Source organism: Fistularia commersonii, unplaced genomic scaffold (assembly GCF_037954325.1).
Source record: "Fistularia commersonii isolate RoL2024-O1a breed Wild unplaced genomic scaffold, RoL_Fcom_v1.0 HiC_scaffold_48, whole genome shotgun sequence".
In the NCBI taxonomy this organism is placed as follows: Eukaryota; Metazoa; Chordata; class Actinopteri; order Syngnathiformes; family Fistulariidae; genus Fistularia; species Fistularia commersonii.
In genome coordinates, this window is record NW_028234006.1 from 72405 (window position 1) to 87500 (window position 15096).

The following is a 15096-nucleotide window of genomic DNA, read 5'->3' on the forward strand; positions in this document are numbered from 1 at the left end:
CGGCATCTCTTGTGTTGGACAATACTGTAGGGCTACCTTTCCACATATTTTCTTTGTGACATCTTAACACACTCTTCTGACTGACATATTTTCTGGGTATTGATTTTGATCACTTTGCCCAAGTCCTTCATTTTAAATCTAGCTGTAAGCATGATTTTCACCTCTTTCATTACTTCCTCATCACTCGCAGCTATGATTAAATCATCTACCCATATTATGATGATGACTTTGTCATTTTGGTTTTCTTTGACATAGACACAATGATCTGCTTCATTCTGAATAAAGTCGTTGTCAATCAAGTAAGAATGGAGCATCAGATTCCAATGACGACCTGCCAAATTTTCCTGAACTGATTTCTGCATGAACACCCTCACACTTGTCATATTTGCTGTTGGAGAAAATGTTTCCTCAAAATCCGTGCCATACTTTTGACTGTAGCCCTTAGCAAAATAACGAGCTTTATATTTGTTTGTGCCAACTTCATTTCTTTTTAGCGCATACACCCACCCCCCCACCCCCACTGCACACTTGCCTTGGGGTAGCTGTGTTAGGGTCAAAGTGTTGTTCTCTCTCAATGACTCCATCTCGTCGTCCATAGATTTCATCCACTTGTCAGCATTGAGTGAACTCCTTGCCTCTTTAAATGTCTGTGGGACACCACACGCCAGTCTATAACAGTAGTCAATGTTAGTGAACACTTGGTCATCGTCAATAGCACTAGTCACATAACCATTAAAGTAACTGGGCTTCTTTTTGGTTCTAGTTGATCGTCTCACATTGTCTGCACTGCTTGGCTGTGTCACACGGTCAGATACGGGGCTGCCCATTTCCAAGGTGTACAAAGGTGTACAAGACAGTGGTGAGACCAGCGATGATGTATGGACTAGAAACTGTAGAAGAAGAAGAAGAAGAAGAAGAAGAAGAAGAAGAAGAAGAAGAAGAAGAAGAAGAAGTTAGAAAGAGATGGTGGGGGGGAAGCAAACCTTCTCCACGGCTCTAAACTCGTTCGTCGCCGCTACTCGGGGAACACCGGATGGCTTTCTCCCTCCGCTTCCTTACATTTTATGTCCGCTAGATGGCGGCATCCGACTGTGCACAGCGCTTGGAGCTCCAGCAGGTGATCTGGCTGCTGTGTATGAGAGGAATAAACGAGTGGGGCCATGAGTGCAATAAATCCCCCTCCACTTCTTACATGGATGTTATCACCCTGTTACTGTATTTTAACGATACCGCTGTTTTTTCGACCTCAATGTTAAGCCGATTTTTAAACATTAAAAAACCAGATTGCTCGATTCAGTGACACCGAGGCCGTGAGTGGAGGACTTATGGAATCGACTCCTCCGCTTATTCATATGTGCATGTCTGGTGCTCCCGGAGCTTCACGCCGACGTCACAGGGATCCGTGTCCGAAGAAGGTGCACCTTGGCCGGTCTGCGGGGTCCTGTTGACTGGAAGCTGAGACTGGCCCTTGGAAATAAAACGGAAAATAATTGAGAGCATATTTCTCAGTTAACAACGCCCCCACTTGCTCTCATATTATTGGTATCTTTGCCCATTTACATCAAAATAAAATACTCATGACCCAAACAACAACTTTGAAAAATTCAACAACTTAAAATGTGATGCAGGCTTTGTCATAACATGTGCCGGCATCTCTTGTGTTGGACAATACTGTAGGGCTACCTTTCCACATATTTTCTTTGTGACATCTTAACACACTCTTCTGACTGACATATTTTCTGGGTATTGATTTTGATCACTTTGCCCATGTCCTTCATTTTAAATCTAGCTGTAAGCATGATTTTCACCTCTTTCATTAATTCCTCATCACTCGCAGCTATGATTAAATCATATACCCATATTATGATGATGACCTTGTCATTTTGGTTTTCTTTGACATAAACACAATGATCTGCTTCATTCTGAATAAAGTCATTGTCAATCAAGTAAGAATGGAGCATCAGATCCCAATGACGACCGGCTTGTTCAGGGACGTATAGTGACTTTTTAAGTTTACACACCAGCTTCTGTTTTTTATTTGTCACTTCATACCCTTCTGGTTGTTCTACACAGAGCTCACAATCTATGGGTGCATGAAGATAGGCTGTCTTTACATCCATTTGGTGTAAGAACAAATTTTCCGGAACTGATTTCTGCATAAACACCCTCACACTTGTCATATTTGCTGTTGGAGAAAATGTTTCCTCGAAATCCGTGCCATACTTTTGACTGTAGCCCTTAGCAACATAACGAGCTTTATATTTGTTTGTGCCATCTTCATTTCTTTTTAGCGCATACGCCCCCCACCCCCCACCCCCACCCCCACTGCACACTTGCCTTGGGGTAGCTGTGTTAGGGTAAAAGTGTTCTTCTCTCTCAATGACTCCATCTCTTCGTCCATAGATTTCATCCACTTGTCAGCATTGAGGGAACTCCTTGCCTCTTTAAATGTCTAACTGATCATCATCATCATCATCATCATCATCATCATCATCATCATCATCATCATCATCATCATCATCATCATCATCATCATCATCATCATCATCATCATTATCATCATCATCCTGGTCTGAGCTCATCTCTGTCTGGGTTTGTTGCTCTGGAGATGGGTTCGACACAAATTTTAGCAGTCTGTTTTAGTACTCTTTCACTATTTGGATAATATACAAAATAAGCTGGACTATTTTTGTCATATCCAATGAAAACTCCCTTCTCACCTCTTGAGTCAAGTTTCTTTTTGTTGTGCTTGTATGCATAGCACACAGCACCAAACTTTTGCATTTGTGACACATTTGGTTTCTTTCCCGTCGAGCCGAAACGCCCCCCCCCCCCCCCCCCCCCCCACCACCACCACACACACATTAGCTCCTCCATTCATTCACATGTACACGCCGGCTGCTCCGGGAGCTCCACGCCGACGTTTCGGTGATCGATGTCCGCAGAAGGTGCACCATTGCCGGCCTGCGGTATCCTGTAGACCCCCCCCCTCCATACACACATGCAATACGCCTTGAAACGCATCGCTCGCACCGACGCGGGGAATCCTTTACCCTACTTCCACAGCAACGGCGAGAATCACATTGCGTCGGCCGCCGTGAGGAAGAGGGGGGGGGGGGGGCATTAAGGGGGGGAGAGAGAGAGACATGGAGATTTTCTCAGCCTCTCATTCTTTTTTTTTTTTTTTTTAATTGAACATAAATAGTACACACAAATATACAAATGTACAAATAAACATGGCAAGGTAGAACTGAATGTCAATGAAACAACCAGGCATGAGGAAGCAAAGGACATAAGGACTGTTGAGATAGGTGATCTCATTAGTTTTATTTGAGTTTACATTCTAGTATACATATGTTTTATTTGTATCTACTCTCAGGAAATGTATGGCACTTTATGACAAGGTTTGGGACTTGTTTTAGTTTTTCGCGACTGTTCAGCTAACTTGACGTTAACTTCTACGTCAGTGTTCTTTTTTTGGTATAGCGGTGCTGGCGGGAATTTTTCCCTCACTCTGTACTGTACATGTCCCATGGCTAACCGATGTTGATTCCCGGAGCTGTGAAGAAGAAAATAAAAGACGATTCAAACAAGGCAAACTTGTGAATTCCTTCCGAAACATGGAAAACGAAGAAGCTGCAAACTTAAACGCAACAGGTTATGGGCCCAGGCAACGAACAAAAGGAGGAAGATGGCAACGTTTGGTTTTCGATGGAGACGAAAACAACTACGAGCTTTGGGAAGTAAAGTTTCTGGGACACATGCGACTCGAAGGTTTGAAAGAGACAATACTTTCAACTGTTGAGCCCGACCCAGATAAAAATGCAGAATGCTACGCTGAGCTTATCCAGTTCCTCGATGATAAAAGTCTATCATTGGTAATGAGGGAAGCCGCAGATGACGGTCGAAAAGCTTTGAAAATATTACGGGATCATTACGCCAGCCAGGGTAAGCCCAGAATTATTTCCCTGTACAGCGAACTATGCTCACTCAAGAAGGAACCCGACGAAACAATAACAGATTACATTATCAGAGCAGAAAAGGCAGTCGCCGCTCTGAGAAACACAAAACAGGTGATAAGTGATGAGCTGATGATCGCTATGGTTATGAAAGGGCTTCCAGAACCGTACAAGCCCTTCGTCATTCACGTAACTCAGAGCAGTGAAGAAATGACGTTTATTCAGTTCAAGAGTAAACTAAGAAGTTATGAAGAGACTGAAAAGTTTGACAGCAAAACCAAATCAGACAATGTAATGAAAGTGGACATGTCAACGGTGATCTGCTATGGATGTGGAAACCGTGGCCATATGGCAAAAGCTTGTCACCAAAAATCAGGGCCAAAATGGTGCAGCTATCACAGAAGCACAACCCACACCGATGAGACATGCAGAAGAAAATCCAAGCCCAAAGAAGACTCGGTCAAACAAAACACAGACATCCAAGACAAAGATAAGGAAGATGAGCAAACTTTTGTATTCAAGGTCAGTCAAAAAGTCCCTCCGGAAAATATCAGAAAAAATGGACTGATGGTAGACTGTGGCGCTACATCACACATCATAACACAAGAAGACAAATTCATAAGATTTGATGAGTTTTTCAACCCAAACAAACATTACATGGAGCTAGCAGACGGGACCAGAAGAAACAAAGTGGCACTAAAAAGAGGTGATGCAGAAGTGTTACTCCAGGACATTGAAGGAAAACCTGTCCTGGTAACCTTAAGGGGAGCCTTATTCATCCCATCATATCCTCAGGACTTCATATCAGTGAAGGCAGCCACAGCTGATGGAGCCAGCGTGATATTCAAAGAAGGAGAGAACAGACTCATAACCAAAGAAGGAAAAATTTTCAGCATTGAGGAATGTGACAGACTCTACTACATAAGAACGGTAAATTATCAACAACTTTATGATGATACAGTAAATGACATGATGTCCAGAGATAGAGTAAACTTAACTTGTGATGTCAAAACATGGCATGAGATTATGGGACACTGCAATGTAAAAGATGTATTAAAATGACCAAACTTAGTCGAGGGTATGAAGATTACAGGTCAGACCAAGGTAGACTGTAACGTAGACTGTAACGTATGCACGGAGGGAAAATTCACAAATAGCAGAAACAGGCAAGCTGATGCAAAAGCTGATGCACCCCTAAAAATGGTACACACTGACTTATCAGGCCCGATTGAACCAGCTGGTCAAGAAGGGCATAAGTATGTCATTTCATTCACAGATGATTATTCAGGGGCAGTATTTGTATATTTTCTCAAATACAAGAGTGAAGCTACATTAGCAACAGAGAAGTTCCTTGCTGACAGCGCAGCGTATGGTCGTGTCAAATGTATCAGGTCAGACAACGGGACTGAATACACAGGAAATGCTTTTCAATCTCTTCTAAGGGAGAAAGGCATAAGACATGAAACATCATCCCCATACTCTCCCCATCAAAATGGGACAGCAGAAAGACAATGGAGGACCCTTTTTGAAATGGCAAGGTGTATGCTAATAGCAAAAGGATTACCAAAGGTTTTGTGGCCTTATGCTGTCCAGACCGCTGCCCATATTCGAAATAGATGTTACAATGACAGACACAAAAATACCCCATACTTCATGTTAACAGGGAGAAAGCCAAATCTTTCAAAAATGTGGATATTCGGAACTGAGTGTTATGCATACAAACATGACACTAAGAAATTGGATCCCAGATGTGAAAGAGGAATATTTGTGGGATACAGTAAGAAAAGCCCTTCATACCTGGTCTATAATCCACTTACAGAAAAAGTGTCAAAACAGAGACTGGTGAAATTGATCAAAAAGGGAAGAATTGAACAACAAACACAAACTGATGATTATGAGACAGAAATCCAGGGATATGAAGACACAGAATCTACAGATGAAACCAGTATAGATGTGTCACAAAGTGAAAATAAAACAGACAACCATATACAAAATGAGGATGAGAGTACTAACGCAGATGTGTCACATGACGAAGAAACAGCAGAAAATGTCCAAAATGAAAAAGAGACGAGGTCAGACATAAAACCCAGATATAATCAAACCAGTCGCTATCCTAGACGAAAAAGGGTCGTTCCAAGGTATTTAGAGGATTATCAGACAGACTATATTAACAATGATAAAAATCATACAACTATTGATTACTGTTACAGGACTGTGTGCGGAGTCCCACAGAATTATAGTGAAGCACTGAAGTCACCACTGGCACCCGGGTGGAATTGTGCCATGAGGGAAGAGATTGACTCGCTTAAACAGAATGACACATTTGAACTGACAACTTTACCTGAAGGGAGAAAAGTAATTGGAGGAAAATGGGTATTTGCCCTTAAAGAAAATGCTGAAGGAGGACAAATATTTAAGGCCAGATATGTAGCTAAGGGTTACAATCAAACAGAAGGCATAGACTACTATGAAACTTTTGCACCGACAGCTAACATTACATCAGTGCGGGCACTAATGCAGATAGCTGTACAAAATAACCTCATTGTCCATCAAATGGATGTTAAGACGGCATATTTACATGCTCCTATACATGAGGAGATTTTCTTGGAACAACCAGAAGGGTTTGAAATGATGTCAGAAACAGGAGAGAAACTAGTGTATAGATTAAAGAAATCTCTTTATGGCCTGAAACAATCAGGAAGAAACTGGTATGAACTCCTTAATGACCATTTAGAACAGGACAACTTTGTGAGAAATCTCTCTGACCACTGTGTGTACAGAAAACAGACGGAAAATGGTGACACAATCATTGTAATAATTTGGGTAGATGATTTAATTATTGCCGCAAGCAGCAATGATGCACTCAGCACATTTAAACAGAACATGAAATTCAAGTTCAACATGAAAGACCTGGGGAAACTATCATATTTTTTGGGCATACAATTTGAACAAAAGGGGGATGAAATCAAAATGAACCAGACAAAGTACATCCTAAAAATGCTAGAGAGATTTGGAATGTCAGAATGTAAAGCAAGATCTACTCCAAGTGAGCAAAAATTAGAGGGCATCCCTGTAGCTGATGAAAATGAGCAAAGTGAACCTGTCGACCCCAAAGAATATCGTGAGATTGTAGGCAGTCTTATTTATGCCATGACTTGCACCAGACCTGATATCAGCTGGATAGTGAGCAAACTATCACAGAATCTGGCAATGCCAAAAGTAGAAAACTTAGTAGCTGCAAAACATGTTCTGAGGTATTTGAAGGGGACAGCTGATTATGAACTAAGTTTCAAGACAAATAAGGAGGATTTGAACCTGATAGCTTACAGTGATTCAGACTGGGCATCATCTGTAGAAGACAGACGTAGCACTACAGGCTACTGTTTCAGTTTAACAAAACAAGGCCCAGCCATTGCATGGAAGTCAAGGAAACAGCCCACAGTGGCCCTGTCAACATGTGAGGCTGAATACATCGGCCGAGCCACCACCGCACAAGAAAACATGTACCTGTCTCAACTGTTAAACGGTATGGACAACAAAATGTACAGTTGCACAACAATCTACGGAGACAATCAGGGGGCCATCGCACTGAGTAAGAATCCTGTAAACAGACAAAGGTCAAAACACATTGATGTAAAATATCATTTCATTCGTGAAGCACTCAGTGAGGGTTAAATAAATCTTATCTATTGTCCATCAGAGGACATGTTGGCAGACATCTCGACAAAACTCATGACAAAGGTAAAAATAGAAAAATTCAAAAAGTGGTTCTTTGGAAATTAAAATGTCCAAAGTTTTTTTTGGGATGTTGAGATCAAGAGGGGGTGTTGAGATAGGTGATCTCATTAGTTTTATTTGAGTTTACATTCTAGTATACATATGTTGTATTTGTATCTACTCTCAGGAAATGCATGGCACTTTATGACAAGGTTTGGGACTTGTTTTAGTTTTTCGCGACTGTTCAGCTAACTTGACGTTAACTTCTACGTCAGTGTTTTTTTTTTGGTATAGCGGTGCTGGCGGGAATTTTTCCCTCACTCTGTACTGTACATGTCCCATGGCTAACCGATGTTGATTCCCGGAGCTGTGAAGAAGAAAATAAAAGACGATTCAAACAAGGCAAACTTGTGAATTCCTTCCGAAACATGGAAAACGAAGAAGCTGCGAACTTAAACGCAACAGTTTGGTTGTGGATGCGTTTCGGCTAATGCTATTAGCACAGCTATGATGAGTTAAGGTGTGTTTGTGTGTGTGTGTGTGTGTGTGTGTGTGTGTCTGTGTGTGTGTGTGTGTGCGTGTGTGTGAGTGTGAATTTGTTTAGGTGGGGGGGGGTCGCGGACAGGGAGTACCGGGGCCTCGAGCGGATGAGCTGAGAAGCGGAGGAGCGGAGGTAATGTTTCTCCTCTCAGAGGCGGGGAAGCTTGGGGGCAGAAGAACCCCTTAGACCGGCCAATGTGAGCCTTCTCCGGACATAGATCACCCGGACGTATGACTGGAGCTCCCGCACCTCTAGGCACACACATATGTGAATGAGTGGATGAGCTAATGTTTGTTTGGTTGTGGATACGTTTTGGCCAATGCTATTAGCACAGCTATGATGAGTTCAGGTGTGTGTGTGTGTGTGTGTGTGTGTGTGTGTGTGTGTGCGTGTGTGTGCGTGTGAATGTGTGCGTGACAGTTTGTTTAGGTGGAGGGGGTCGCGGACATGGAGTACCAGGCACTGTACCGGATGAGCTGAGGAGCGGAGGAGGGCAGAAGCCTGGACCGTGATTCGCTTATGTCCAGCGGTTCGGGGGTTCCAGGGCCAAAAGCAGTAAAGCGGAGGGACGGAGAAGCGGAGGAGGGGGGGAGAGCAGAAGCACGTCACGCAATTCGCCTGAGCTCGGAGGATCGGGAGTACCAGGGCCCATAGCGGAGGAGCAGAGGAGCTGAGAAGCGGAGGATTGGAGGAGCGGACGTTATGTTTCTCTTTTCAAAGGCGGGGAAGATTTGAGGCAGCAGGACCCCTTAGACCGGCCAATGGGAGCCTTCCCCGGACATGGATCCCCCGGACGTATGACTGGAGTTCCCGGACCTCAGGGCAAACACATGTGAATGAGTGGATGAGATAATGTTTGTGTGCTTGTGGATGTGCTAATGCTATTAGCACAGCTATGATGAGTTAAAGTCTGTGAGTGTGCGTGTTTATGTGTGTGTGTGTGTGTGTGTGTGTGTGTGTGTGTGTATGTGTATGTGTGCGTGACAGCTTGTTTAGGTGGAGGGGGTCGCGGACATGGAGTACCAGGGCCTGTACCGGATGAGTTGTGGAGCGGAGGAGGGCAGAAGCCCTGCCCGTGATCCGCTTATGTCCAGCGGTTTGAGGGTTCCAGGGCCCAAAGCGGAGGAGCGGAGGAGGGAAGAAGCCCGGATCGTGATTCGCTTATGTCCAGCGGTTTGGGGGTCCTGGGGTCCAAAGCGGTAAAGCGTAGGAGCGGAGGAGAGCAGAAGCACGTCACGAAATTCGCCTGAGTTCGGAGGATCGGGATTACCAGGGCCAAATACGGAGGAGCGGAGGACTTGAGAAGCGGAGGAGGGCAGAAGCCTGGACCGTGATTCGCTTATGTCCAGCGTTTCGGGGTTCCAGGGCCCAAAGCGGAAAAGCGGAGGAGCGGAGAAGCGAAGGAGGGGAGGAGAGCAGAAGGACGTCACACAATTCGCCCGAGTTCGCAGGATCGGGAGTACCAGGGCCAATAGCGGAGGAGGGGAGGAGCGGAGGAGCGGAAGAGCAGAGGAGGGCGGAAGCCCGGACCGTGATTCGCATATGTCCAGCGGTTCGGGCTTCCAGGGCGGGAGTACCAGGGCCAATAGCGGAGGAGGGGAGGAGCGGGGAAGCGGAGGAGGGGAGGAGAGCAGAAGAACGTCACGCAAGTCGCCTGAGCTCCGAGGATCGGGAGTACCAGGGCGCATGGCGGAGGAGCGGTTGAGCTGAGAAGCGGAGGTAATGTTTCTCTTTTCAAAGGCGGGGAATCTTTGAGGCAGCAGGACCCCTTAGACCGGCCAATGGGAGCCTTCTGCGGACATGGATTCCCCGGACGTATGACTGGAGTATTGTATTTTAAGAACGAACTTTATTGCAGGCAGCATGAAAGAAAAAAACACGGAACGTTCTTCTTCCTTTGTTAAGACGCAAAAACACGCAGACGTCACACACTGATATAGCAGTAGCGCCACCTATAGGTAAAAGTACCGCCCATTTACAACACTCCCACTTACTTTTACCAATAGCACCAAGTCCTGAGAAAATAATATTTCAAAGCTGTGTTCTTCCACGACAACAAAAACTGTAAACTTGTTTAACACCCCATTTTTAAGACAGTATTCCTATCACATTGGTTATACTGGAACTCTTTTTCACATTTTTTAGAAATCGCTTTGACTCGGCAGCGTTCTTCGTACACCTGTCAAGCATTTTTAAACAAAAAAGAGTCCGATCTCGCCCCTGAGATATTCAAATCTCTGTCTACCGAGTGGCTTGGTAAAGATATCCGCTTTCATATCATTTGTTGGACAATATTGCAGTTCAATTTGTCCATTCTGCACACATTCACGGATATAGTGGTAGCGAATGTCTATGTGTTTGGTCCTGGAGTGATTTACAGGATTCTTTGCAATTGCGATGGCTCCTTGGTTATCTTCAAGGATCACTGTGGACACAGACTCTACACCGAGATCACACAGCAGTCGTTTCAGCCAGATTCCTTCTTGAGCTGCTTGACTGAGTGAGATGTATTCAGCTTCTGCTGTTGAAAGTGCTACTGTTGATTGTTTCTTGCTGAGCCAGCTTACTGCTCCTCCACTCAGAAGGAAGATGTCGCCTGTTGTTGACCGGCGATCATCTTGATCTCCAGCCCGGTCAGCATCCGAGTATCCGATTAAAGCTCCGGAGTCTGACCTCTCATATTTCAGAGCAAGATTTAATGTCCCTTTCAAGTATCGAAGTATCCTCTTTACAGCAGTCAGATGTGAAGCATCTGGATTTGCATTGAACTTCGACACAGCACTCACAGCTTGAGCTATGTCCGGTCTTGTCGCCATGGCAGCATACAGCAGACTTCCAACCATTGACTGATAGGTATGCTGGTGCACTGACATACTGACACCATCACTCCTTTTTAGCCTGACGTTGGCATCTGCAGGAGTTGCCACAGGATTTGCATTATCCATTCCATACTTCCGAAGTATGGCTTCAATGTAATGCTTCTGCTGAAGAATGATACGATTCTTTTCTTTATCTTGGATGACAGAGATGCCTGGGATGTAGGACAGCTCACCCATGTCTTTCATCTTGTAGCACTCCTTGAGAGCTGGCTGCTTTGAGCTCGTCCATGCTCTCAGTGGACTCTGTAATCAGGATCAAATCATCCACGTAAACTGCTAGTATTTCAAGCTCTTGTCTTGATCTCACAAACACGCAGGGGTCTGATGTGCTCTGTTTGAATCCAATTTCCATCATGAACTCCGTAAAAGCCTTGTTCCAACAGCGAGGAGACTGTCTCAGTCCATAGATTGATTTTTTTAGTTTGCATACCAGATGTTCCTGCCCTGTTTTGATGAAGCCCTCAGGTTGCTCCATGTATATTTCTACTTCCAGGTGTCCATTGAGGAATGCAGTTACAACATCCATCTGGTGGACATGTAGACCCTTTTGAACAGCAAAGGACAGTAATGTACGAATAGAGCTAAATCGTACCACTGGTGAAAACGTTTCATCATAGTCAGCGCCATACAACTGTGTGTAGCCCTGTGCAACGAGTCTACACTTGTATCGTTCCACTCTTCCATCACTGCGATGCTTGACTTTGAACACCCATCTGGATCCTACTGCCTTTCTGTCTCTTGGCAAGTCGACTAAGTCCCATGTCTCGTTTTCCAGCAGTGACTCATATTCCAAGTCAGCTGCCTCCTGCCAGTCTTTTGCATGAGGACTCTCCATTGCCTCTTTTAGTGAGAGTGGCTCTGTCACGCAACACATGTTTGCATAATGATCAACAGTCACTACATCAGCAAACTCATCATATCCAAATCTTATTGGAGGCTTTCTGATTCTGTCATTTTTTCTGACAGTGCTCTCAACAGTGACTTCGTCATGTTTTGTTTCACTCTCATCTATTTTCATAGTTATCTCGGTGTCTGTGCAGTGTACTTTCGGTTCCTGCTTCAAGTTAAAGTTGGATTCATCAAAGACGACATCTCGACGGATCAGAATCCTCCTCTTCTCTTCATCGTACAGGCGATAGCCTCTGGCATTGTTTGCATATCCCACGAAGCGCGGCTTCACAGTCTTTTTGTCCAGCTTCTTTCTCTCTTCATCTGGGACAAGTGCATAGGCAATACAGCCAAACACCTTCATGTGACCCACATTAGGTTTTTTCCCACACCATCTCTGGTACGGTGTCTCTCCCTTCGGGACAGAAGTAGGCAGCCTGTTCTGTATGTAAGCTGCTGTGGCAACAGCCTCTGCCCAGAACATCTTTGGTAACTTAGCATGAGACAACATGCTCCTTGCTGCTTCAACGAGTGTTCTATTTTTTCTTTCAGCAACTCCGTTTTGCTGTGGTGAGTGAGGTCCAGTCATTTCATGGTGGATGCCTTGAACCTTCAAATATTCTTGAAACTCCCTTGAGGTGTACTCACCACCATTGTCTGTTCTCAGCCTCTGGATGCTTAGTCCACACTCATTTGTGAATGTCTTCTCAAATTCCTTGAATTTACACAGCACTTCATTCTTCTGTTTCATGAAGTATACCTTGGAGCATCTTGAGTAATCGTCTGTGAAAGTCACAAAATATTTGGATCCACTTATAGATTCAGTTTGCATGGGACCACAGACATCACGATGAATTAACTGCATCTTGCGCTCGGAACGTATTTCTCCAATCGACTTGAATGGCTTTTTAGCCAGCTTGCCCTCCACACATCCTTCACAGAAGGGAACTTCTTTGTCTGCAGAGAAGTCCACTCCGTTCACCAGACCTTTTAGTTCCTTCAGCTTGGTAGTGTGACCGAGGCGCCGGTGCCACAAGATAGCAGCTACTGATGCACTGTGAGTGACTGATTCATTTCCTTTCACATCTAGCTGATATAGTCCATCAGCTCTTCGTGTTCCCATTCCTTTAAGAGTTCCATCTTTTCCACGAATGTAGCAGCAGGACCTCTTAAACTGAACCGTATTTCCCTTTTTGGTGGCAGCTCCCACTGAGAATAAATTCCCAGAAAGTTTTGGAACATACAGCACATCATACATCGTAGCATTTTTTACCTTGCTTGACTTGAAGGTCATTGTCATGTTGACATTTCCAATTCCCAGGGCATCAACCACCCTGCCGTCACCGAGCTTCACTGACTGTTCTTTTGAGAACTGCTGGTATTCCTTAAGAATTCCTTGCTCGCATGTCATGTGCTTTGATGCTCCAGAATCAATTAACCACTCAAACTGATGTGGTTTTTCTGAGCTTTCCCTTCTAGCTACAAAGGCACTTTCAGATGAACCATCCTCATCCTCACACACCACATTTTTAGCTTTGTGGATTTTCTTTTTTGATTTGTTTTTCCAGCTTGGACAGTCACGTTTAATGTGGCCTTCCTTCCCACATTTATAGCATCTCCATGTGCTTTGTCCTGCTCCCACTGCTTTGGAGCGATCCTGCAGATTGCCACACACCTGTGATGACATTGCTGCTGCACCACCTGAAGGACCACCACTGTAATCATTAGCATTCACTCGCTTTTGTTCCTCATCGATTAACGCTTGTTGAACAAATTTGAGTGTCAGGTTGTCAATCTTTGTTTCCAGTGCAGTGACAACTGTAGCGTAACTTGGTGGTAAACTTCCCAACAATGTTACAATTTGGTCTTCCTCTTCAATTACAGCTCCTATTGCTGATAACTGGTCAGTCAGTTCTTTCATTTGTTTGAGGTGCTCAGTCAAACCATCTCCTTCCTTCATTTCGCACCTGAAATATTTCTTCTTCAGAAATAGTTTATTTGCCAGCGTGTCTCTTTCAAAAATATCTTTCAGTGTAGTCCACACTTCTTTGGGAGTCTTACAGTTTGTAATCAGGTACAACAGGGATGAACTTACATTGAGCACTAACACAGAGAACGCTTTCTCTCTCTGTTTCGTGAACTCACCCTGTGCTGCTGCGTTAGCATCTGGGGCTAATGTGTCTTCCTCTGTTAGCATTCGCCACAGTCCTTTAGCCTTTAGCAGATGTTCCATTTGAAACTTCCACGTTGCCCAATTCTCCGGTCCGCTCAGCTTGTCGATAAACAGCTTGTCCTCCATTGTGAGTTCCCACAATACTGTTCACTATCACACAAAATATTCAGTGTAATCCAGCCTTTTAGAGACACTCTGGGCCCATAACCTATTGTATTTTAAGAACGAACTTTATTGCAGGCAGCATGAAAGAAAAAAACACGTAACGTTCTTCTTCCTTTGTTAAGACGCAAAAACACACAGACGTAACACACTGATATAGCAGTAGCGCCACCTATAGGTAAAAGTACCGCCCATTTACAACATGGAGCTCCCGGACCTCTGGGCACACACATGTGAATGAGTGGATGAGATCATGTTTGTGTGCTTGTGGATGTGTTTTGGCTAATGCTATTAGCACAGCTATGATGAGTTAAGGTGTGTGTAAGTGTGTTTGTGTGCGTGTGTATATGTGTGTGTGTGTGTGTGTGTGTGTGTTTGTGACAGTTTGTTAAGGTGGAGGGGGTCGCGGACATGGAGTACCAGGGCCTGTACCGGATGAGTGGAGGAGCGGAGGAGGGCAGAAATCCTGCCCGTGATTCGCTTATGTCCAGCGGTTCAGGGGTTCCAAGCCCCAAAGCGGAAAAGCGGACGAGCGGAGAATAGCAGAAGCACGTCACGCAATTCGCCTGAGTTCGGAGGATCGGGGGTACCAGGGCCAATAGCGGAGGAGCGGTGGAGCTGAGAAACAGAAGATTGGAGGAGCGGAAGTAATGTTTCTCCTAATTTTTTTTTTCGTTTTTAATTTCATTTGTCTATCTATTTATTTAATTATTTCCTTTCAATTTCTTTTTTTGTCTAGCATAATAAACTTCTTCCAGTTCTGCAAAGCAAGAGACG